General features: G+C 39.5%; 1 protein-coding gene and 1 pseudogene across 1 annotated transcript in view; one reads left to right on the top strand and one right to left on the bottom strand.

Moving 5' to 3' along the window:
• The window catches only part of LOC127668948 (cyclin-dependent kinase 4-like), a 34,904-nt pseudogene extending 14,943 nt beyond the window's left edge, over nucleotides 1-19,961 (bottom strand).
• The window catches only part of Csmd1 (CUB and Sushi multiple domains 1), a 1,354,421-nt gene that overhangs the window by 694,263 nt on the left and 633,392 nt on the right, over nucleotides 1-26,766 (top strand). The gene's annotated exons all lie outside the window — the stretch shown is intronic.

The raw sequence follows: 26,766 nt of genomic DNA, 5'->3' as shown, positions 1-26,766 counted from the left end.
CCCCTCTGCCCCCCTCTCCTTCCAGTCCCACCTTTACAAATCCCTCCATGATGACTCTCCTCCTCAGAGAAGCAGAAGCCCTCCATGGATAACAGATTTATATTTCTAATGTAGGTATAATTTCTAATGTAGAAATTATATTTCTAATTCTATTCTATATTTCTATTTCAAGCAAAAAATGGACTCATGTGAAATTCTCAGCTATCTTATTTAAGTAGATATCTAAATTGGGAATATATATGGATACTGTAAGCAAAGATATGTCTGGTTTGGTAAGAACAGAGGCTACATGGACCTATAAGACAACTGAGGTCTTTTGAATATCTGTTATTTGGATGATAGGATGAAGGGCTTGTTCCTCCTAAAATCTTTGCTGTGATGAAGGAAATCACAAAGCATCAATATTTAACAGGTCTGTGCCTGACCCATCTCATAACCACAGGGGATCTAAGCCACTTAGCGAAACACTGGTATCACCAGTGAACACTCAGTAATAGAATATCAAGACAGCTTGCCTCGTTTGGTGGTAAGCACTAAGTGAATTGTCTGCAGGCACAACTATGAGTCACTTAAAAATAAACCAGTCCTGTAATATACTTTTTACTCATCCTTTCTCATCCTCACAAGACTTTGTGTTTAATTACTCAACATAGGACCAAATGGACTTTGAGATGCCATTTTGCCAATAGGATGTCATGTTAATTTGAGAGACCACAGTCAACAATTCTGTGTGGTAACATTTCTAAAGAAGAGGAGAGGGGATAAGGACCCAAAGGCAGAGCAAGCAAGCAGTAGAACTGACTGAGCATGGACTACACTTGCTGTGAGGACTGTGGGAGCCAGGGACACACTAAATGTCACTACTGGCATTACTAAAGAGCTTGTTTATGATTTCTATTATTCTCAAATTACCTTTAACCACACCCATTGTTATTGATGATATTGCTCTTCTTTAGACATTCAAATGAAAAATGAAGGACTCTCGAGTTCTTTATACTTCTTGCTTCTTAAACATAACCATCTCATACCTTCCAGAATGCAGAATGCTTGCTGTTCAAATTAGACAAAGACATATGCATCATCTACTTGACAAGTGAAGTAACTATGTTTAAATAATTCAGATGATTCCACAAAATGGAACAACTGTGCTTGATTCTTAGAGGGCCAGAATCTGGAGATGGTATTGGTTGTTTCAGATAGTGTTAACAGTGCATATGCATGTAAGCTTAGACATATCAAAAGGCTTTTGAAGGATTCTAAGTGTTGTCATGGTCTTTGACTCAAGCCAGGAAAAGAGACTTTGACTCTTTCCCTTTGGCAGTAAAGGGAAAGAAGAAGGGGAAAAAAGACATATCTGCACGCTGATGTCCATACCTTGGACTCTATATTCAGGGACTTAGTCCATCAAGGATTGTCATAATAAATGGCTGCATCTACACCAAATACAAGTACAAGGTGACCTTTTTATTGATGCCATTACATTAGCACCACAACCATTTGCTCAGCACTTTCTCTGTACTGATATTGTAGGTCATCCAGCCGTGAAGACCTATGTAACTTATATACAAACACTATAGTGACTGTGAGTGTCTTCAACATAACCTACTTATTCTACTTCTGAGGATCTCAGAACTATATCCCCTGATATACCTTTCTTGTCCTATTGGTCATAGCTTCCCTCCTCTTTCTTTGGTACTTGGTAGAAATACTGTAGGCTCCAGGAGTCCCTTCTCCCCCATGCACTCATTGTCTAATAAGCTTGTCTGTGTGGCTGTCTCTCTTACCATGGTACCTTGAGCTCCTCAGGGCCAAACTCCATCCTTGATGCATTAGATACTTGACACACACAGCACAGTGCTCAGCATGCAGCACAAAGGATTCAAATTCTACTGCTCTGTAATGCTCCTACGATCATCATTCACCTATCAGCAGCATCCTTCTCTGAAGGAAATGAGGAGCCAACATCTTGGGCAGAGCTCCTACCTGTCAGACTAAAAGAGTAGGGCTTTTTTCTGTGTGTGTGTGTGTGTGTGTGTGTGTGTTGCTGTTGTTGTCATCTATTTGGTTTTTTATTTTTATTTTTTTGCTTGTTTGTTTTTGGAGGGAAAGCAAACCTCCCCAGACAGTTCAGACAACTCTGACTTGACTACGAAGTGTCTGATCTGGCAGACACCTAATTACTGTGGCTCCAAACTATTTTCCAGTATTTATTGGATAGGTAGAAAACTGGGATCCTGAAAATGGGTTTCTGTCTTGAAACTATTGAATACATATTCCTTTAGATTGTAATCTTTTCTACAAAGCACAAATTTACATATGGTAATTAAAACATATATCCTATACCCATCCCACAATTAACCACTATAATTTCTCAGTGGCCCTGAACCCTTTCGGAGGAGATAAGCCCTTTGACTTGAATGTTTGAAAGCAGGATGCCTATGTGCTTGGTATATAATGAAAATACTCAAGAAGACCTCAGTGTCTTTGTGAACGAAATCTCTCTCAGATCAGTGGTTGTTCCTCCACTATATTTAACCCAATCCCCCCTTTTTTTCTCTGTTCTGCCTCAAGAGAACAATCCCTGCCTCTTTCCAATAGGTAACATTCACTCTTAATAATCATCCAGCCAGATTTCTGCCTCTGTACATACATGGTATGCATGTTATTATCAAAAGATAATGCATGTAAGCCAGAGTATTAAGTTGTGCATGCCTAAGTAAGTAATTAACAAGCTGAAAGGGTCTTTGGTAGACACCAGGTATATTTTAATGCTGAGGGTCTGTGCTAGTGAGAGTCCTCTGGTTATATTTCCTGTCTCACACTGTACAGTATATCCCTATATGGGAAGGTCATTGCTGCTGACCCCTGCTAGTGTCTCTTGATTTACCATTTCTGCTTTCTCAGAACTTGTATTTGTTTACTTCAGTAACATTTCCATGTCTGCAAGCCTGTTGGCCTTTTAGTTGTCAACCTTACATCTCATTTACTACTATTGTGGCATCTAATAGTGCTAACAGAGTTATTGGCATTTATTATTATACCAGGCTGAACCAGTAACCAAGACAGGAGTAGTTAATTAATCAGAGTTTATTTTGTTTCCTAACCAGAATGCCCTATACCCAAGGATGCTGTCTAGGACTCATAGAACAGTAGATTCCTAGAACTTTGAACCATGCATAAGGTAAAGATTAATTTATAAATTAGTAAAAAAAATAGCAATATCTAGCAATAAAAGAGTGTAACTATAACAGTGTACTGTAGTAAACCAGATGAATTTACATATTTATAAAATTTTCCACTTAATAATTTTGAATTCCCGCTGACCATCAATAACAACCCAGGAGAATGAGACATTGGATAATGGAGCTGGTACAGACATTTCCATCAGGGAAAAAAGCTCTGGCTTCGGTAAATAAGGGGTTACCAACCCATGTGAATAAATCTGTTTTCATGGCTGTTCATGCTCTGTAAGTATAACTTCAAGGAGGCTCTGGAGCAGGGAACCCTGCCTCCTGTACCTCAAGGCAGTCCGTACACTTTCTGAGATCTACAGTGCGGATCATATGAGAACCTGTGTCTTGTCCACAGATGCTGCAGTGCTAGGCTTGCAGGCTTCTTGGGACCCTGGCTAAACCTGGATGCCATCATTGTGTCACATGGAACAGATGCAGTGCTGTGATTTGGGCTTCAGTAGGAGATTTAAAAATAAAACATAGCTCGCTCTCTCTCTCTCTCTCTCTCTCTCTCTCTCTCCCCTTTTCCCTCTTTCCCTTTTTCTCTGCATCTACTCTCTTTTTAATGCCTCTTTCCATGCCCCCAAATAGACTCTAGTCTATTCTATAAAAATAAATTTTTACAAAAATTTTCTATATTCTATATTAATATAGAATATTAAATTATTCTATAAAAATAAAAAAACATAAAACATAAAATGATTTTTCCTAAAAGACAAGTAAGCCAAACCCACAAAAGGAACCAATGCACCAGCCCCAGCTCTTGTCTGGTGATGGGTTTAAGGATAACACCCATGTCTTTAGGAGAATGAGTATTTGGCTGCATATACATTCTTGAATTGTCTCTGTTACTGAACATGGCTGACCAGAGATTGTGATTGCCAAGTGGCCTACACTGGGGCTTTGGAAATTCTATTTGCTTACACAGTATTGGCTTTCTGAAACTCAGGAACCAATCCCCCCAAAGGCTAGATATTTTCAGTAAAGAATTGATCTTCAATACAGAAGCGTCAATACAAAGCATCAATAACCTTACCCTCCTCTGCATTCTGTGATTCTAAACAAAGATGTACAGAGCATATCATTTGGTGACAGATAACCGGACATTTCTATTAGAAATAGTGGTCTCCTTCTTACTGGTGCCACTAGGATGTGCACCCAGTTGTCCCCTCCTAACATCTCTAATGTCCATTTACCTACATCCTTTCTCCCCCTTTCCTCTCAATCTTTTCTTGCTGACTGTTAGAAGGATGCCTGAAACCCACTTGTACTTTCTTTTGAGTCCCTGCCTGCAGTATATATAGAGACTTCATTGTACTGAAAAAGTGAAATGCAGTTTTAATATCATGCACACAAAGACATAGTAACAAGGATCAGAGACAGTATAACTCAGGTCTGATTCGGGGGTGTGTGAAAAATACGTTTTTCAAATGGTCTCTTTGTTGAAATGGCAGCAATAAGATAGAAAAGAAGACTTGAAGAACATAGCTTTGAGCTGCAAGTGGTTTTTTTGTGAGTATTGAGTTTGCTCCTTAGGATACATGCCTGTCCTTGATATAGGACATTATTGAAAATGTCACCTCAGCTCATGTGAGATTTTAAAAGGATGCAATGAGTGCTTGTGTTCATTGGTTATTAAACTATTGCTGGGCTATATGACTTGATGCCTGTATCCACAGGATTCTCTCTCTTTTTTTTTTTCATTTTTAAGGAGCCTTAAAAAAGAATATGCCTTTTCCCCATTAATTCCATCAGCAGCTTAACCTTCACGAGGGAAGAGGAGGGGCATCTAGATCTAGCTTCATGTGGGTAGGGCACCTAGTTCTTCACAGCTTCCGCCATCCTGAACACAGATCTAATCTGTAATTGCTTTTGCTTAAGTAAAATTCAAGGCAAAAGGAAGAAAATACAACATGAAAGTTTACCAGGAAACCATGAGGATTCTTGAAGAGCAGTGACCCCAGTGTGATCTGCAGAAGCAGACAGCATCTCGCTGACTTTTTCAAGTTTGATTACATAATGCTGTCATTGGGCAAACCTATTGGAGGGATAAATAGAATTTCAGGTCCAATGAATTACTTTTCCTTCTTACCATTTACTCTTGATTATAATTTAGTTTAATAAGTGTGGAGCCAAGCTGGCTCTAATTTCGCTGCCACATGCTGTGATTCAAAGGCTAGAATTTAGCCTTTTGAGACACATTCACTGGCTGCTACTGCAGATCAAAGGAACAATGTGGTATGCTGACCTTCCGTCTTCTGTATGCACAAAACTCTCAGTTCAAAGAACCAGAGAGCATCAGATGAATCCAGAATGCTAGAGGAGTCCTCATCCTGCCAGGGAGGAGCCCAGGTTGAGTTTCCTTTTGTTAAATCAAGTCAAGCTGCTGTAGACCTCTCAGAATCCTGTTGGCTGGCATCACTGCAAAGCATCCTCTTCCTTTCCCTCTGGCTTAGTTGGACGTCGCCTTTGAACATAACCACACACGTTTTACAGTTTGCCTTTCCCTTTTATACTCAAAAACCACCACCTCCCTCCCAAGGACTGCCAACTTTCTGTTTATTGCTTCATAAATATAATTAATTTCATTCATTTCTGATGTGTGTTTACTCGTGAGTTTTAATGGAATGCTCAACCCCTGGTGTGTTCATATAATACATGATTACTCGGGATTGGACTGACACTTGGCAATAACCCTGTGTCCTCAGATACGTTGCAAATCTTTTCTTTTCTTTTCCTTTTTTTAATTCATTTTTAAAGAATTTCAGGGGCTGGAGAGATGGCTCAGTGGTTAAGAGCACTGACTGCTCTTCCAAAGGTCATGAGTTCAGTTCCCAGCAACCACATGGTGGCTCACACCATCTACATTGTGGTCTGACAACCTCTTCTGGTTTGTCTGAAGATAACTAGAGCATACTCATATACATAAAATAAATAAATATACCTTAAAAAAAGAATTTCATACATGTATAAAATAAAATATACCCTCACTCATATTCCCCTTTTAAGCTCCCCAGATTCCCACTAATATATCCATCCACCATGCCCTCTCCCCTTTCATTTTGAACACTAAGAGGTTGTCCATGCTGCGGGAATAGCTCGGTTCTCATGCATTATGGAAGGCAATCACTGAACCTCTTTATAGATCTTTCTATGTCTTTACAACAGGAGAGCAAAGTCAGGGACAACACTTACATGTATGTAGAGAATTCAGCTGTTTCACAATACCCAACACATCTCTGAGAATATTGGATATTTCCTGCTTTTGATGATCATCTAAAAAACATTTCTGAAAAAAAACATCAGGAATCATTCAATCTGTTTCTTGTTTCTCTCCCTCATAGCACCATCACACTGTTACTTTCTGTTAGTCATGTAGTCAATTTAATTTAATTCAATCCAATTTTCTTTTTACTTGTTCAGGCCATTGTGATTTCAAACATCATTTTTATTTGACAACTCACTTGAAAAGCAGTAAGTGCTGGCAAATTTTAATTATTTTTTTACAGCAGCTTTAAATAATTAACATGAATGGGTCTGCCCGGTGAGACATGTTTGTTCATAATGTTAGAGTCAGTGTGAAAAAAAAAATCACAGAATGGCTAATAACTAGGGAAGGGGTTCACAAAAGTAAATTGTAACAAAAGTCATGGAACTGCATGCAAGTTCAGAGCCATGCCTCAGAATCCATAAGCAACCCTGGCTGACTCAAGTGTGTTGCTGAAATTTTCCAAACCAGTTACCTGGTAAAAGAAATCTCAATTCAATCAATATCAATAAGCTAGAAGTCTAGATTGCGCGAATCTCCCACTACATTACTCTATTCCCATCTATGTTATCCCACCCATATAACTTGCAGTTTCTCCAGGCCATGAGCTTCTCCTGCTCTCTGTAGATCCTCTGTAGCTCCACCCACTTCCCTGTAGATCCCTTGTCTCCTCCCCCAAACTCTCAGCTCCTCCTCCTTCCTCCTGCCCAGTTGTTGGCTCTAGCCTTTATTTGAAAAGTTAAGGGGGAAAGGTTCTCAAGGCTCATGTATACATGATTAACATCTGGTCTGCAGCCCCTCCAAGAGTGGAATTAGCATCAAAATACAAGCCAGGACTATACACTACACAAGTGTGTAAACTTCCATGCTGGGGACACTTTGGGCTGGGTCATTCTTTGCTCTTGGTTCTGTCTTGACTATGGTGATGCAAGTAGCAACAATGGTAGTCTCAACACATGATACAAGTGACACCAACCCAGATATAACATTCTAAATACTCTTCAGTCAGAGCCAAATGTTTCAAGGGTTAGCATAGATGAGAAGAAAATTACTCAAGACTGGAAAGCATAGATTGTGCAAATTTGGCATCCCATAATGACCCTATGTCTCTGTAACAGGTTGAAAAATGTTTGCACCAATGGTCCTTTGGAAACAGATTATAAAATGAAGTGCTTTCTGGAGTGAAAATATTCCAACTGGGTAATGAAGTCCAATTTTTGAGCACAACTGAACTGAAAGAACAAATGACTCATATCTCAAATGCAGAAAGGCAAAATTGGACATAAGCAGATCTACATTTCTATTTCAAATACAAGTGAATGGGTGTCTAGATCTAAAACCTCAAGGTTCACAAGATTTGCAGCCTGGATACACTACAGCAGTAACTGAATCCAGGGCCCTGCTAGCTTAGTTGGTAGAGAACGAGACTCTTAATTTCAGGGTCTTGGGTTCGTGCCCCACTTTGGACCCGAATCTACTTTGCCACAGGGCTCGGCAGCTTGGGGAGCTGGGACCGGAAGTGACCATACTTACCAGATACCATTGCAGGACCGATGTTGGACTGTAGGGAAGCTGCAGTGGGGGGTAGCAGGAGTTCTTGACTTGACAGTGGTTGGCTTGAACTTGGGTTTGGGCTTGGGCTTGGTGGCTGCGTGACTGGGAGTTCAGAGAGGCCTTCTTTCTACATGGAGACTAAACAGCTGCTCTATAGGTGAAGGCTTTCTCCATGGCTCCCCATGGTGGATCCCGATGAAAAGATGGTCCAGGGGTTTAAGGCATTTATTGTCATGGCGGAAAGTGGATGAGTAAACCATACCCCACTTCTCAGGGTGGTCCTGAGGTTAAATACCTTTTGCAGGGAGGAATGTCTGAGAAGAAAAGCTTACTGGCTAAGTCCTCCAGACCTTGAGGTACCTTATTAAAATGGAGATCTGTCTTGAGCCTACGTGACCACAGGTCACATCGTCTACATATGGAGGGGCTTGGGGCATTTTTCTTATGTGACTGATGGTCATAAATTCATGGAGGGCTGCGGCTTGTGCCTGGGAACAGACAGATGAAGCACCTACCATCCCTTTAGGGTCTCTGGGGTTTCGAGCCTTAGCTCAACCGAGAGCTAAGCTAGCTTACAGGGTCCCCACACACTCTGGCTACTCAATGATGCAGCTTTGTTCTGGTCCTTAGCTTCTGACTCTAACAACTCCTAGTGTAGCCTCACAGCTGTTGCTATTTTGTCTTAGGCACTTCTTAAAACACCCTCTTCACTTAGGTGATTTGGTCTTGTCAGAGTAAAATGAGCTCTCAGGAACAGAGATTACTAAGTGAACCCAAACAGAGAGGAGCAAACACACTTTCCTAATCTGAATGAAGAAAGAAATCCCCTAGTTTTACAAAACATAAGATCTATTGTGTTTGGTGAAGGGAAGCAGACATTTGCATGAAGAGGCATTTTCTGTTCTCACCACCTTATCAGATCCAATAGAATATTGCCCAATAATTAGCTATTATGTTACCGTAAGAATTGGTTCCAAATAATACATTATCTTTCTTTGTTAATCTTAACAAGATCTAAAAGTTCTCGTTAATTTGTATTGCTGGCTCAGTTTCATTCTGTAATATTGAAAGCATTCTCTGAGCCTGATCCTTGGTCTTCCTGGTAGGCAGAGCTTTCTTCTCATTCATCTGTGAGTGATCCAACCGTGAGTGTGTGACAACGCCAAACTTGTGAGTACTGAGTGTGGTGCTTAGAAGATGAACCAGAAGAAAGCAGAGCACTGATGTCAATGTAATCTCCTTTCAACTCCTAGAGCATTTAGTTCCAGTCCTGTACCCAGATGCACTCGCACATCTAGTGTTATTTTAAAATTTCCATTCAGCCCTAGGTAATTAAATTTATTTGCACATGAAGAGATAAGTAAATACCAGATCCCATGCTCTAGTGAAGGAAGCCAGAAGCAGGAAGCAGAGTGGGTGAGTTGGTGAGAAGGGGAAAAAGGGGGGAGGGATGGGATAGGAGGTTTTGAAGGGGAAAGCAGGAAAGGGGATAACATTTCAAATGAAAATATAGAAAATATCTAATAAAAAAAGAAGAAGTTATGGAGAGTTGATAGCTGCTTGCGGAGGGAGAATTAGTTTTTTCTAAGAGTATTGTCACTGGTAGACCAACCACACTCCAGGAGAAGACCACACACCATGAATATAGGGGCAGCACAGATGAGAGTTGATAGGTGAAATAAAAGAGGAGACAAAGTTGGATAAGTAGAAAAAAGAGGTTAGATATGGGATGAAATCAGGAGAGGTGTATATAATTGAAACCCATGACATGAAAGAACTAGAAAAAAAATCAATTTATTTGCACATTATATAGAATTGCAATTTGATCCATTATCTTGACAATGGCAATCTCATTCTTACCCATTAGCAGAACATTTCTTAGTTAACTAATATAGATTCCTTTGTGATAAAGCTGCATTACAGATTTAGCTAGAATATGTGATGCGAGTCATTCTCCAAGTAAAGCAAACTACCTTAAAATAGGATTTTGCTGTTTCTGAGCCTTCCTAAGGCACCACATTTTTAAGTGCTGCTTCCACACTCTGCTAAATAACCCAGAAGTAATTCCAGATTTCCTACTAAGAAATTGCACTGCCTCTTCCCTCTACCATAATAGATAGCTGACATTATTAAAGAAGACAAACACATTACTGTGGCCACCAAAGCACAAGCATTCCACTAAACTGTTCCTCGTTGGCTAATTCACAACTGATGGAATAAATGCCTCAAAAGTCTCAGTCACCTCAAAGGAAAGACAGTTAATTCAATGGCTACTATTGATTGACCCTTGGTTAATTAAAATAGCAAGCCTCCCCAGAGGCCTGGTGTGCACAGAGCCCACAAAGAGCAGTCTGCTCCTGTTGTCCATTGCAGGCTTTCCAGTCTCTTCTTTAATTCTGCTCTGGTTGAGATGCAGATTTGTAGGTTAATGCATTTTCCATTTGATTCCTTTGTAAATGAAGCATTTATTGGCTTGTAAGTAGGACCTGTACTCCACTTTTGAACTATTGCCCACAGAGTGTTATTTTCCTATTCTGAAAAAAATTGTGAGCAATTACAAAAAGATTATTTCCTCTTGTAAAGTCCCCACACCATTGCTAAGCATTTTAATTAATATTCAATCATTAAAGTTTTTAGTTTCCCTTTATTTGAGAGTCACAACATTTCCCAGTACTTAATACTTCTGAAGCTAATGGTCAAATAAGAATGATATTTGAGATCTCAATGGTCTCAACAAGTAAAAAAATTAACTGGATGGAATTAAAGTGGCTACATGGCCAACAAACACCTCACACTCCCATTACTATTTTTGTGCCTTTCTTCAGGTGTCCCTCCTATTTTTGCTCTCTATATGATGACCATTGCTTGAGTGTGGTATTTTATGCTATGAAAATTCCTTGCCCAAATTTGTATCACCATAAGGTGATGTAAACATTTAAGTATAAACATAAGTCAGTTCATCCATGGAAGGGAATTGTGAGCTCAAGGTTCACTGCTTCATGCAATAATAAATGTAACCTGAAAGTTTTTCATAGAATCTTTTCCCCCTAAGTATCTAAATAAGACAATCTATCAATTGATCTACCAATCATTGACTTAGTATAGGTTTGGAGCATGTCAAAGGTGGGAACTTATGTGATTCTTTCTTATCATAGTTTGCCGTGTTAGGACAGCTTTTTGTCTGGTGAAAGACAGTCCCAAATACTTCAAGTTAAGCAAATTGGTTGGCTCACATACCATTGCAAGCAGGGGAAGGTAGGATGCTTCACAGGCCCTAACAGCTGCAGAAGCAGCCTTGTTCTGATATACTCAAAGTCTGGCTTTTGTCTATGAATGTAATTTCTCTTCTTAACATCATAGCATCCCCACCCCCAGTTTCCACAGTGGCATCTAACCCAATATTCATTCTCTCAAACCCAGCAGAAAAGAGGAAACCTGTCATTTTTCCAAGAAAATAGGCCCAGCCTCTGACTATTAGTTTTAAACACTGGTCTGAAGCTGGCCTTGGTCAGGATATGTACAGGCTCCCAGCTACACAGACAGAGAAGGGATTATCATAGGAAAACTGTAATGTTGAGACCACCAAACAACACTCCACAAGGGAACAAGCAGATGTGCACTCTGGATAAAACCAGATAACAACTATGAACAAGTCTAAATTGAAACCAACTGTCTTCCTTAGACATACTTCACTAGAACAAGTACAAAGCATAGGTGCACAGAGAATTAAATCCTTAATTATAATTAAGTTACAGTGCTCAACTTTTGACAGATTAGCAGTTTTCAGTGTTCATGAACCCCCTTGCAGCAAGTTTATACGTGTTTCATAATTAACCCCAGTGTCCCCACTTACATATTTTCCTTCCCCCTTAAATGATTAGAATAGATCAGGGAGAGCAGGATTAACTAAAAATAAGACTGGTCAATAAAGCCTTGTATAAACCCCCTACTTTATAAACTACCCCCACTGTGTGTGTGTGTGTGTGTGTGTGTGTGTTTTAAAGTATGCTTGAATGAAAGTACAAAATTATCTTTGAATTTATGATCAACTTGTCTCTTCCTCTTGATTCTTGAGGTTGCTGACATGACATGTACCTGTAAGCATCAATAACCTGCTGACTGGGGACTGTGATCCCCAAATTGCTACCTCTCCCATAGTAATTGAACCATTGCTGGCTGTTCAAGATCTCACAACCCTTGCCAAGAAATACTGAGTCAGACACTTAGCTAGCACTTGTGTGCACAGTGCTGTATCTGCTATAATTACAACAGCTTAGTCCTAGATGATTCCCTTGAATATGTCCTTAAACATATCAGAACATCATTGATTCCCAAGAACCAAGTGGTTTTTACCACTCATTTCCAATGCAGAAATGAGTAAGGTGTGCTCTACTCCTGAGAAATAAAAGATAGTGAGGAAAAAATGGCAAAACCAACTAAAACAATGCATGCTAATCAAAATGATGAACAGCGGTCATGGTCAAAATCTACACTGTGCTCTGAATTAACCACAGGGCAAAGCATCTGTGTGCTCCTGACAGTTTCTCAGGATCAAATGTTTTTGGAGAACTGATATATGAGTAATACCTTTAGCAAAGGAAGAGGGAGTTAGGATCTGGAGGCACAGATGACAAAGGGGAGGAGAAGGAGAGAACCTCTGTCAAGCTGCTTAGATGAGTAACCTACAGGGGTAGAAATAAGCAGGGGGACTGTGCTGGGAGAGGCTATTCAATAACAAAGAGTAAGGCTGTGAACCCTGAGACAGTGCCCTGAGGTGTCTCTGTGTGTGTGTGTGTTAAAGAGAGAGAGGGAGGGAAAGACACACACACACACACACACACACACACACAGAGAGAGAGAGAGAGAGAGAGAGAGAGAGAGAGAGAGAGCAGTTTTACAGGTCCCTTAGGTATAATGACCTCAATCTCATGACCTTCTGTTTGTTGTTTCCACTAATCACATTACTAAGAGATCTCCCAAGTGTTGCATCAAAGCTAAAGTGGCAATAGAGGGTTCACCTTGTTAGCTAATACAGCAAACACAGAGCCAGGGTACTTCTCAGGGCACCTTCCCATCCATGTGTCTTTATTCACTAACTTCACAGAGGTATCATTCCTTGACAGATGTGACTCATCTTCAAAGGATGAGCCAAGAACTCATACAGTACATTTTTCAGCTCTAGGCCTGAAAGCCCTGAGACTCAGATTTCTTTCTAGGCCGTTAAGACCAGGTTTTGAAAATAAATATAACAGCTTCCTATATACTCTTTCCCATGTTTCATAGAAATTGTAGAATTCTGACAAAAGGTCTAACTAACTCTCAAATTCTTTCCATCACATGCTGAGAAAGCATTGAAACTCTACCCAAGCCAGTCAATCTTTCTAATCTGCAGTGCACACAATTCCCCTGAATGAGATATAAGCTGCCCTGGCTTCACAATTACCTTGATAGAGTAGAGCTTACTAATAGAGTAAGAGAATATAGTACAGATGTCTCACATGTGGGGATCCTCTTCATCCATGAAACAAGACACACATAGCACACTGAAAAACAAACATGGCACCTTCCTGGCTATTAATCACAAAGAACATTGTCTTTCACTGTGAGACTTTTACGATCAGAGGAGATTTCTACAGAGTCGCCCTTATGACAGCTTAGCTTATGTTGGTTAAATGCTCTTTTGATAAAAGTGTAAGCTTTCTGACTTTAAACTCTGGCTTTACCAAAATCTGAGATTTCCTTCCCCAAAGGTGACCACAAAAGGGTCATTATGTGTTTGTTGGTGTCTTTCACGAAGCCGATGTCTTTGCTAAAGCATCTTTAATAGGTTATGTGATTATTTTCAATTTTGGAGACCTGTTGGATGAGCTCAGAGAGACCCTTCAAGACTGACATGGCTGAGGGCTAATGGGTTTTCTATAATAGAACATTCTCTGCAACACTTGCTCTCATGTACATCGAAAAGACCACTTAAAAATAGAGCTTGGCATGTAGTGACTTTAAAGCATTTAGGTGATATGAGACTAGGCTACATGTATGGTGTGAGAGGCGTGGCAAGCTTGGTGGCCTGAGAGAGAATCCTCATTTATGTTCTCTATATGAACACCTGGTAAGGGGGAGAGGGTTGGAGTAGTGTGGCTTTCAGGGAAAGGTAATTCGACCTGATAAATATTCTGGCTTTTCAGCAAAGCTGTGTCTGCCTTTCTGTAGAGAAACAGCCTGGATATGAAAGAGAAGGGTCCCCCAAAAGACTGTCAATCTCTTCCTTTTGAAAAAGTTTGCAAGTATTGACTACATCTTCAGCAAAACCAATCATAATTGCATAGCTATGTAACACAGTGACACATGGCTATGTTATCTAAAAATAGCATAGGAGATTTGTACATTTCTTATTAAAATGTGAAATTAACTAATTAACATAACTTTAGTATCTTTTCTAGCTTGGTGCCAGTACCAAGCATTTTTGTTTTAAACATTTGACAGTTTTCCCCAAATGGTATTTGTCTGACATCATACAAATGGATAAAAGTAACACGGGCATTCTCCACCAAATTCTACATGGTTTCTTACGAAGGGCTGGTGATAATTAGATTCATTGACTTCAAGGACCATTATTCTGCCAAGTACAGGGCACAGTTTTATTTTACTCTCCTGTTAGACAAGTTTCTGTTGATCAAAGTATAAAAATCACCATGACCTTGAAATGTGGGCTTACATGTGTTCTAGCTTCTCATGAAAATTTACAGGTCAGATGGTCACAGGGGAAAATTACTGGCTGTGAGCAAATTTTGAGTCTTCCCTTAGGGGATGGGATCTATTATCGTCACAGTAACCTTACCCAGTACCTGGGGAAGTCAACAGGGAGTCAAAAAGTAAGCTGCTGGGCCTGGAGGCACATGGTTGTGTTACACTCAGTTTAGGATCTCATCTACTGTGTCTGAAATGTTGATTCTGTTAATATACTGAGTTAAAGAATTAGAACAGATCTTATATTGTAATTAGAATAAGTATCTACAACCTGAATAATTATAGTAAGTATCTAACTACTGGAAATTTGCTACCAGATTAAGTTTCTCCTACTCCATTAGAATAAGGACTGACAACTCTGGAGTGTATTATCATTAGTGTTTACTACTTTTAAAGATTTATTTTATTTTTAATTATGTGTGTGTTTGTGTGTATGTACATGGGGCAGAGAAGCTAGGAGAGGGCTTTGGATCTCCTAGAGCTGGAGTTGAGCATAGTATTGAGTCACTTGGTGCTGGGAATGGAACTCAGACCTGCTGTAAGAACTATAAACACCCATAGCAGCTGTGTCATCTCTCCAGCTCCAAGTGTTTAGCATTTGAAGGATATCACTATGGGCTACATGCTTAGCTTCATCACTAGGCTTTGATTTCCATATATATAAAAGAGGAATAGAAAGACTGACACTCCTAAGATCAATGTGAAGTTTCAACATTGTTATTGAGGTGCTCAAACTTCCTCCCCAAAAGCTTGAAGCCAAATGTACTATCACTGGTCCCCATCATTAATGTTGCTGTGGTAAGAGGGAGCTCTGTGCCTGTTAGCATTCTTAGATTTATTTATTTTATTTATATGAGTACACTGTAGCTGAGTAGACACATCAGATCGGGCATCCAATCTCATTATAGATGGTTGTGAGCCACCATGTGGTTGCTGGGAATTGAGCCCAGAACCTCTGAAAGAGTAGTCAGTGCTCTTAACTGCTGAACCATCTCTCCAATCCGCCTGTTAGCATTCTTGTAAGAGCATATATGTACACAAACACACAAATGCATATATAGAAATGTGCAAATGTTGATGTGAAAAAGAAATAGAATCCCAGGACTAAGGCTCCATCTTGCCAACCAGGAATTGAATATGTATCATGGTTGGGAAGTTCAGGTCATCTCAGACATGGAAAGGTCCTGGCTTCCGGAGAACTCTTGGGCACTCATGTAGTCTAGATATATTGATTATTTTCTCTCAGTCTGTTGTAAAGGAACTATTTCCCAAGGAGGTAAGGTGAGCATTTCATTAGAACTGTGAACATAACCTCTGTTATTCATCAGTGGCCACAGAACTTACAGAATGTGTCTTAGAGATCTAGTACGGCTTGGGGTTGGGGGAGAATCACCATGTAGAATTATGCTGTGCTGATTCCTTCATAAGTAAAGACCAGAACCAAAATAGACATTGAATACTAACAGACAAACATTATTTTTCTAACTCAAATGAATTCCTGATGAACCTATTTATATGCAATGTGTTTCTCTCATGTCTCCTCCATCTTATTTGTAATAAAGTTATCCCATGCCTCTCCAGTTTGCCTGAGTAAAACTCTCCCAGAATCTGAGAGAGGAAAAGGGACAGTTCCACAGGAAATATCTGGGCACTTTTCACAGAGATCAACCTTTGCAAAGACACTTTGGTGTGCCCTAGAATATAGTCCAGGAAACTGAACAGAGTAGTGGATCTTATTGGAGGTAGAAACCTTTGATCCGCACAGTGAGACAGACTATACAGAGTTGATAGAGATGAATTCTCAGATTAGCAACAAGATGTTAGAACCTTGAATTTTATAAAGATGGGAGGAAAAATAAGACAGGAAAGTGTCAACCATGGATTCCATTCAACCCTAACCAGACATCATCATACTCAGCTGAGAAGCTGACCAAAGATGCTTTACCTTCCTAAAATAGAGAAACAAGAACTCCTTTACACTGCAGAGAGTGTTTCCTCACTGGCAGGGTTCTCTTCAGATGTGTGAGAGGAGAAGAGGAGGGTGAGCGATCAGAGACAGCAGCTAAGCTTAGGCCTGCTCCTGGTGATAACAGGAATGGGGGGATCGATGGTCATCTCTCCAGGGTTGGTCCTGACTGACATTGTATCTTTCTACTCCTTCCCTTCAACTTGTAATTCCTTACTTCCATCCTGGTCTTTGGACAATTTCCATTAAGGTGTGAGTTCTGGCTCCCCGGAAGGATGGAGGTATCTTGCAGACAGTGGTGTCAGGTCAGAAGTTTCCCCTCCATAATAACCTTCAACATGATGTCTATAGTGGCCATGCCTCTTCCATAATGACTTCCTGGGTAGACATGAGCCAGCTTCTCCAGGCCAAGGTGAGGTGTGCAAGCACTGAACCCTATCTGCCAGGGTGGGGTGGTTTTGGTTGCACACACTCTGTTGTGCTTACCTTCAGACAATCTTTTGTTTTCCTCTTTTAAAAATAATTTTTAAAAAATGTATGTGCAATTATGTATTGCCTGAATGTATGCCAATGAACAGTGTTCATACATTTTCTCTGGAGGCCAGTAGAGGGTTTGGTCTCATGGAGCTTGAGTTACAGACTGCTGTGAGCTCTAAGGTGGATGCTGGAAATCCAATCCAGGTTCTCTGGAAGAGTAGCCAATGCTTTGGCCACTGAACTTCCATCCTCTTGTATCCATCGTCTGCTTTCTTATTATGGGTTATCATGGGAGAAACATTGTGTTTTGAGTCTGTTGTATTCTGTCACCAGATTGGTAGAATTCTAAGAGCAGGCATGATTTGCTTGTTGGCCATTTAGAAGATCTGTCATAGATGGAATGGCAGTGCTGGGAAAGTGTTAACAGATCTCAATACATTTCCATTCTTAGTTATAGTTCTCTTAATTGCCCTTTCATTTTTCTTTTAAATTATGTGTATTTTACTGTAAAGTGATTACATTTTTATGAAAAAGAGATTATAAAATATGCATTAAAGAAAGACAGCAATTGGATCCATGGCTGTTCTTAGCTAATTTTATTCATAGCCAAATGGCATGGAACTGTTTTATAGCCATTGAAATTAATAAAGTGATCAAGTCTATTATACCAAAATCCATTATAGTGGGTCACTTATATTACTTTCGTATTACTTTTTTTCCCTGAGAAATCATCTATAAATAACCTTCCATTAGTCTGTGGTTGTTAATTGCTGTGCATTTTTGATATTGCCTCTTTTAAGAAACTGGAATTTCAGCCAGATTCAAAACATCATGTTGTATACTTTTAAATGCTATTTAGGCACTTTGGGTTGTTATTTCACAGTGTTTCTCTTCTCTTCTACTGTGGTTCATCTCTAGCTTGGAAACTGCTTTTCATACTTATTATGGATTTTGTGAGAGCCATTCTTAGTTTAGGAGCAAAACTGTGATTAGCAAATGTCTATCAGATGTGCCCCATCCACTTTTTCCTGGACTCTCCAGGGAACTGCAGTCTCAGGTTAAACCCCACCTGAGTTGTGCTCTCCCTTCTTGGACTGACTTCCCCCAGACTCATGTTTTCCATCTCCAGTGGTCCCAGGAGGCCTTGAGTCCTCCACATACCTTCTCCATTAGTTAGGGATCTCTCTCCAGCACTATTCCCCACTGGCATGAAGTTGTCCCTGCCCTGTTTCTTCTCATCTGTAGATAATAGGAACATCTAATCGCCTTCACTCTCCCTTTCAATCTTAATGACCAGTTTGCCATTTACATCTTTTATGGTGTGCTTTCTTTGCTGTTTTGTGATTTCTCAGCACCTGGGAAACTCTCTACTTCATAAAATAGAGGCACCTTGGGGCACCAAACCCTAGAGCATTTGTTCATATGCACTAAATTTAAAAACAAAATCTTAAAGAATAAATGAACTTTTATTATTCTGACCAAATTTAGAATGGAGTTCCTCCCATCTATCATGAGAAGCATGAAGCTTGAGATGGACAAAACTGCCTCTGACATATTTTCTTCATCTTAAGCACTGTGTGTTTTCCTAGACTTGACTTGACTCATAACAAAAAGAATAACAATCATGATATTATCATTAACAAATTTTCTATATTTTCAAGTTTTTCTTGACTAAGCCTGTCTAACATTCTCATTTTCCTCGGCCACAGCCAGCTATTCCTCTTGAAAACTCCATCTGAAGCTGGCTACATAGATTCTCAGAAGTGAATGTCAGTCCAGAAAGAAATGAGCAAGGGCTTCTTTAGCCTTAGCAAGGGTAACAAAACCTGCAACTTCCAAGCATGGGAATAATCCTCTTGGGGTATCTTTTAATTAAAATAAATTAAAATAAATCATCAAATGTCATCCGTTTTGAGTTCTAAAGTGTCACAGTTAACAGTATTAAGTGACAACTCCTGATTGTTTTATTGCTGAGGGATGGAGCTTATATAAATAAATGCTGCACATACATGAGCTCACCCTAGTTTTCCATAAGTAGATGAAAGATAATTCTGACAAATACACGCGTCCCCCTGCCTCACAAGTGACCTCATAGCCATTGCACAGGAATAGAGTACATGCTTACATCGAGGGTTGTCAATGTTCATGGGGATGCTAAGAGGATGAAGATTTATTTTAAAGTAAAGCTTTAAATGTTTCTATTAAACATATCTATATGCATATCCACATGCAAAAGTATAGCATCCTAGGAGCATCCTGGGAGCAGGATTCCCAACTGCCCCTCCATAGTGCCAACATTTAAGGATTTGGAAGGTCTTCCCAGCCTCTCTGGGACATCTTAATCCTGACTGTGGCAGCATTCCAAGACATTTCACTTTACATCTTAAGCAGATATACTTTATAACTCCTAAAGCTGACCTACTTAAAGCATATGAACCAGTCAATTTTTATACTTACATCATTATGTAACTATACCATGATTTCATTTTGGACTATTGCTCACCATGAAAAGGAGGTAGGGCTTACACGAGTCACTATCCTCTCTGCCTCCTTCCCCAGAGAATGTAAATCCATAGGACCCTACACTATGATTTGAAGGGAGCTTCGGATCTGCAGGAGGTGTAATTACAGGTGGGTTGAGGGCTGCAACATAGCTGCTAGGATTCCAGTTGAGGTCCTTGGCAAAAGCAGTGACTGCTCTTAACTCCTGACCCATCTCTGGTTACCAGAGTAATGTTTCTGAGAGACTGTTCTGATACTAAATCCTGTCTCTGTACTTTTTATTTTCTATGATCAACAATATTCCATTCTATATGCACACTGCATGTTACATACATACCATGTCTTGTGTTTGTGGACTTTTGAATTGTGACCACATCACACTTATACTAAGTAATGCTACTAAGAATATTGGTCACTATTTTCACTGGCTATATGTTTTCAGTCCTCTTGGGTAGATAATTAGGACTGGCTTTTTTCTTAAGTCACAAAATGACATTATTTTTGGAAGAGATAAATTCTTTTCCTAGAATATCTGTTGTATTTTACTTTGCATAATGGACCAGTGTCCCCTGCTTCCCGTTTCTCTGTCTTGTTGTCATTGCCTGCTATGATCTGTCTGGTCACTGCCCTGCTAGTCAGTGGGATGTACCTCCTCATTAGAGTTCTCAAAGTTCTTTCACTGGGGATTAATTACATGAACCTCTCTTCATGTGTTCATTTGCATATATTTTCTGGAGAGATGTTTATTTGAATCCTTTGCCCATTTTCCCTTGCATTTTTGTTGTTGTTGTTGTTGAGATGTTGGTGTTCTCTAAGAAAGCTGGCTTTGAGACCCTTACCAGATTTCACTTGCAATTATTTTCTCTGGATATGGGTTTATCATTTCACTTTTTTGATGATGGTCTTTTCAGCCCAAAGGCATCCACACTCTCACCTCCCCCATTGGTCCTCTATAGTTCTTGGAGGATACTTCAGGCACCATGCTGAAGAAATGATGGCTTATCCTGTTTTTGTGAAGATGCACATCTGTGTTTTCCCTAAAGAGTTTTATGATTGTAACTGCTAAATTTAGTTATAGGACCTACTTGGCTGGATATAGTTTTGTGTATGGTCTGAGATGGGGATTCAAATTCATTTTTTGAATGAAATACCATTTGTCACAGCATTTCTTTAATGTCAATACAACATCCCTTGGTACCTGCAAGCAGTGTTTTGGGACCACTACATACCTCTCAAATAAAGAAGTTAGTATTTGTATATAATCTATATAGATCCTCCTATGTACTTAAAATTAGCTCCAGATAAATTATCAGTCAATTGTTATATAATAAAACTTTCCCTGGGAGACACAACAAAAATCTGCTCATCTGACAGGCCAATGTACAATACCAGCAAAGTTGAGCTTTGTGAAACAATGATTTTTATTGGTGTTACTTAGAAGGATACAGGCGAGGGGCCACTTACAGGAGCAGGAATGACTCATAGACACCTGCATCAGCAAGGCCTACCCCAGCATGGGTGACAGCTCACAAGGCTTGAAACCTGTACCATTCTACACAGCCTGTAGGTAGCTCAACAGATCCAATAGTGGCCTTTCCAGGTTATCTCAGTCTTCCAGGTTGTTCAGCTGGTTTCTGCTTCTTCCAGGCAGCTAGACTTGGCTTTTCTTTGTAGCTTGGCTTGGCTAAGAACCACCACCACCTCAACATATCACCACTACCTCAACATATCACCACCACCACCACCACCACCACCACATACCACCACCACTACCACCACCACCACCACCACCACCTCCACCACCACTACCACACACTTCTACCACCACCACCACCACCACCACCACCACCTCCTTCTCCTCCTTCTCATCTTCCTCCTTTTCTTTCTCCTCCTCGTTTTATTTATTTACTCTTCTATCATATCTTATATCCCAACTGCAGTTTCCTATCCCTTCCCTCAGTCACTTCTACCTAACCTCCTTTTTCCAGATCCATCCCTTCAACATCCTCTCAGAAAAGAGCAGGCCTCCCTGGAACATTAATAAACTATGGCATAACAATCTACAATGAGACCAAGCCCATATTCTCATATGAAACCTGCATGAGGCAACCCAGTAGGAGGAGAAGGATCCTCAAGGGAGGCAAAATAGTCAGAGAAAGCCCCTGTTCCTTCTGCTGAGAATTACATAACAACACCAAGCTACACACTGTAGCATATGCACTGAGGACATAGGTCAGACTCTATAGGCTCCCTAAATTTCTCTGAGACCACTTGAGCCTCAGGCAATTGATTTTGTAGACCATGTTCTGTGGCATCCTTGATATATCCGGATCATCCCATCTCCCCCACCCCCTTCCTGTGCTGGATTCTCCAAGGAGCGTTAGCTAATATTTAGCTGCGGGGCTCCGCATCTGCTCCTGTCAGTTGCTGGAGGAAGTTACTCTGATGACAATTTGTACTAAGCTCCTGTCCCAGCATATCTTGCAAGCAGGACAAATTGTAGGTCTGAGGTTTTGTGGCTAGTTTGGTGTCCCAATCCCTCTAGTTCAGGTCTTGCCTGGTTATAGAGGATGGCCACTTCAGGCTCTGTATCTGCCATTACTAGAAGTCTTAACTAAAGTCAGACACATAAATTGCATTGCACTAGGTTTCTATCCTGCCCAGGAAATGTTACCAGTTCCAGTCAACTCTCTGTCCAGCTTCCCCTGCCCCAATCTGATTCCTTCTGTACACATTTCCACCCTACCCCCAGTCTACTTGCAAAATCTATTCTATTTCCCCCTCCCAGGGAGATCCTTGTGTTCTCCTTTAAGGCCTCCTTATTACTTAGCCTCTATAAATCTGTGGATTGTAGCATGGCTATCCTTTACAGCTAACACCTACTTACAGAAATGTTTAATGTTCTTAGCCATTGGGGAAATGCAAATGAAAACAACTTTGCGATTCCAAGTTACACCTTAGATTGCTAAGCATTGCTGGTGGGAGTACAAATTTGTACAGCTGCTTTGGAAATCAATATGGTAGTTTCTTAGAAAATTGGGAATTGATCTACCTAAGGACCTAGCCATACCAAACTCCTGGGCATATACCCAAAGGATGCCAGATGTCCTTCAACTAAGGAATAGATTTTTTTAAGAAAAAAAGTGATACATTTACACAATGGAGTTTTTACTCAACTGTTTTTAAAAATGACCTCAAGAAATTTGCACACAAATGAAATGAACTAAAAAAAGAGATCATCCTGAGTGAGGTGACCAAGACCCAGAAAGACAAACATGGTATGTACTCACTGTAAAGTACAGAACCTTCTTGGAGCTCATGTTCCTTCAGTTTGGTAGTCACTCAGATTTTGTTGTTTATTCTGATAACAAGAGATCTAGTGAATCTGGTTAGTTTCAGGGATGCTGGGGCTATTTTGAGTTATTTACTGTCCTGTTTAGAGCTTTTCTATATGATGGAATGTTTTAGTCTCAGGAGAAACTGTTATATATCATCAATGTGATCCAAATATTGTATAAATTACTGTTTTATTTCATTGTCCAAGAATCAAGATAAAGTACGAAAGAAAATATCTACATATTTAGTATTAGCTTACTACTTATATTTGAAATAATCTTTCTTTTTAGCCCAGGCTGGTATTGATACCTGAGGCATCCCCCCTGCCTCAGCCTGCCAAGGCCTGGGATTATAAGCAAACTACCATGCCTGGATCTATATAGTTTTTCCACAGGTATTCTAACCTCATGGTTGGTTGAGTGCACTGGCACAGCAGCAGTAGATACAGCATGAAATTCTCATGTGGGAGTGTGAGGATGTCAGTTATGGCATCAACTCCAGTGTTCAGTACCTTGTTTGCTTGCTTCAATAGTTTTAGAACAATTAAATGTTGCTGTGTAATAACATCAAGGTTGTACAGTTTGTCCACTATCAGTTCTGATGACATTAAAGCTACTGTTTTTCTAATATGTAGGTTATTCCAACCAAGCTCCAGAGCCCTACAGTGACTATGTGCTCACAGCATTGGGCTAGATGACAGTATTAAATTATGCATTTTTTCTGTGAGCACCTTAAAGTCAATGTTGTTTCCCAGCTCGCAGATCCTCATCCAGTGCTTGTGATTTAACTTGCAAATATTTCTGCCTATATTTCAATCTGAAGACAACAGAGGCTCAAGGCAAGAGGTTATCTGAGAATCTCAAATCTAGTCAATTTCCAAGCATAGAACTTAGGGTATACATTTTTCTGTTTATCACGGGTGATGAGGAATTACAGGGACCCTGAAAATTTAAAGGACCATCTGTTGTTTATTTAGCAAATGAATGTCTTGGTTCAGATTCAGCCCGAGGCCTGTTACTTTCTTCCTTCCTATGGAGAAGGTCAGAGAGCCATCCTGTCCACTATGTTGTAGTAAGGTGTGATCATTTGATTAAGCAAAGGAGAAGCCTTATACAGACTTTATATAATGAATAGAATGCTGGGTCTCTAAAGCCCAAATAACCTTCATTTCCTCACAAGAAAGCAAAGTTTTGCTCAAATACACAGTCTTTTTATGCTATGAGAAGTAAAATCCAATTTGGATGATTTCTTCCACTGTTATCAATATAAGTATTCTAATTTATAATGACAGATGTTTTTAGTTATATGATTTGAATCTCTTTATTACAATCTAGTATGTGCTTACTTTATTTATTCAAGTGATAAAATCATCAAAGAAGTTTAAAAGGATACTCTAGGCAATCATCATTCAAAACCTTTTTATAGTATGCACATAAATATCTTAAAATAATTATGCTAAGGCTTTAAAAGCAAATATTAAAGAGCATACCAAATTGAGGGCTATATAAATGATGTTTGTGGTTCTGTGTCCTAATCATTTAACCATATAACACATAAGTTATATAGATTTCCTTTAAGATATTAGCTAAAAAGAGGAATTTAACATCTAATGGCATATTATGTACATATATACACAAAGTGAATTAACTAGTGAATTTATATATGTGTATATATAAATGAAGTTATACATATGTACATATATATGTATATATATATGAGACTGGGTATATGTGTATGTATATAACACATATATACACTCAAGTACTTACACATATATCTTAGCATGTTTGACTTGATTCTTCTATTCTTTGATTCATATATATTAACTGGACTATATGTGCAAGAATAATGTAAAGTATGGAAGTGTAGAAATCTTCCCTTTTTCCCTATATGATAAAAGCAGGTATCTTCTAAACATGTCACATAAATTATTTGTAATTATTCACAGAGCCCCCACACTACAATGAGTATTTATTAGTTGAGAATGGATAGACATAGGACAGTCCAGGCATAGACTGAGATACAACTTAATAATATAAAGAAGTTTCTGATATCAGGACTAATATTAATTCATGTTTGAAGCACTATATTACAACAGACATTCAGAGACAGTCTTGTATAATGTGTGATTGTGTTATATAAGGTTAAAGACTGAATGTAGTTAGTATATAGCAATAGAACTCATGATGATTAGCCTTGGAGAGAGGGCTGGGAGCTGAATGTCAGAGACAAACGGGCCCATTTTCAGAGTTAAATACATTCTGCACTTGATTCTGATCTGTGCTGTGGCTGCAGTTGTTGGGATGAATATCATCAGAGAATGCAATTAGGATCTGTGCTACAAAGCAAGTTTTCCCTGAGGTTTGAAGACAAATCTTCAGTGGCCACTTAGCCTTTGGGAATAGACATCCTCCAGCATTTCAATTTGAGTCGACTTTGGATTCAACTATTATACTTAACTGAATTTTATTTTGTTTTTTCCTTATTTTCTTATTTAGAATTTTCCATATTGTAAAAAGAGACCTTGTTGATGACACCTAGCATCCTTTTCTATGTACAGATTCGTCTCAAGCATGTGTAAAGCCTGTCACAATGACTTTTATAACTTGAGCACCTTTCTAACTATAATAAATGAACTACAGCTCATCTTCTTTACCTATCAGCAAAGCAGCTTCTTCACCAATGCCTAATGAAAACTGTCAGGGGCTATTGAACCCTGAGGGCTTGTTGTCTTGGTTGTTTACAAGTCTTGGAGGTTTGGGAATTCCATAGGTACAGTCTATGAGGTTTGGTTGATGCCAGAAAAACAAATTGAAGGGTGTCTGGAGACAGTGATGACTGGCAGTGGTGTTAAAAGAAGTGTAGCTGGGTATGACAAGGACTCATGCCACAGAAGGATGAGGAGATGAAATTGGGTGAAAACTGGTAAAGGGCAGGGTACTATCTAGGAGGAATGGCCGAGGACACATAGGAAGAGATGCTGAAAGAAAGGGTATCGTTGTTCTAAATTCAGAATTGGGACTAGAGTTGGCTCAGCAATTGCTGCTCTTTGAGAGCATGTAGGTTCTTTTCCCAGCACCAACATCTGGGGCCTCACAACCACCTGTAATTCTGGTTCCCTCTAGATAAGTGTTTCTCAACCCGTGAGTTGTGACCCCTTTGGAGATCAAGAAACCCTTTTACAGAGGTTGCCTAAGGCCATCTAAACACAGATACTTACATTACCAGTAGCAAAATTACAGTTATGAAATAGCAAAAAAAAAAAACATTTTATGGTTTTGGATCACCACAGCATGAAAAACTATATTAAAAGGTCAGAGCATTAGGAAGGTTGAGAAAAACTCACTGCTCCAGAGTCTGGAGTGGACATAATGTGACACAGCTGCCTATATATATTTCAATAAAAATAAATAAGTCTTTCAATTCAGAAAGGGAGTTCATTGGACTTTGAGACTGATCTCCTGTTTGGTGGTGATATTTTTTGTCTGGAAGGGACACTCACAGACCTGAAAGATTTTACTAGGCATGAAGCCAAGCAGGGAAATCTTCCCCCTAGGATAAAAGTGGCAATCATCATAGAGTTTCTATTTGCCCATTTTTGCAACTGAAAAGTGGTTATATTTATTTACTAATTTAAATAAATATGTCACAAAGCAGCGATCCGTAAGCATTCTGGTTCCATG

The sequence above is a fragment of the Apodemus sylvaticus genome, chromosome 18 (assembly GCF_947179515.1).
Source record: "Apodemus sylvaticus chromosome 18, mApoSyl1.1, whole genome shotgun sequence".
Lineage (NCBI taxonomy): Eukaryota > Metazoa > Chordata > Mammalia > Rodentia > Muridae > Apodemus > Apodemus sylvaticus.
The sequence above is the reverse complement of the archived record's forward strand: the minus strand, read 5'-3'. Positions and strand labels throughout refer to the sequence as shown.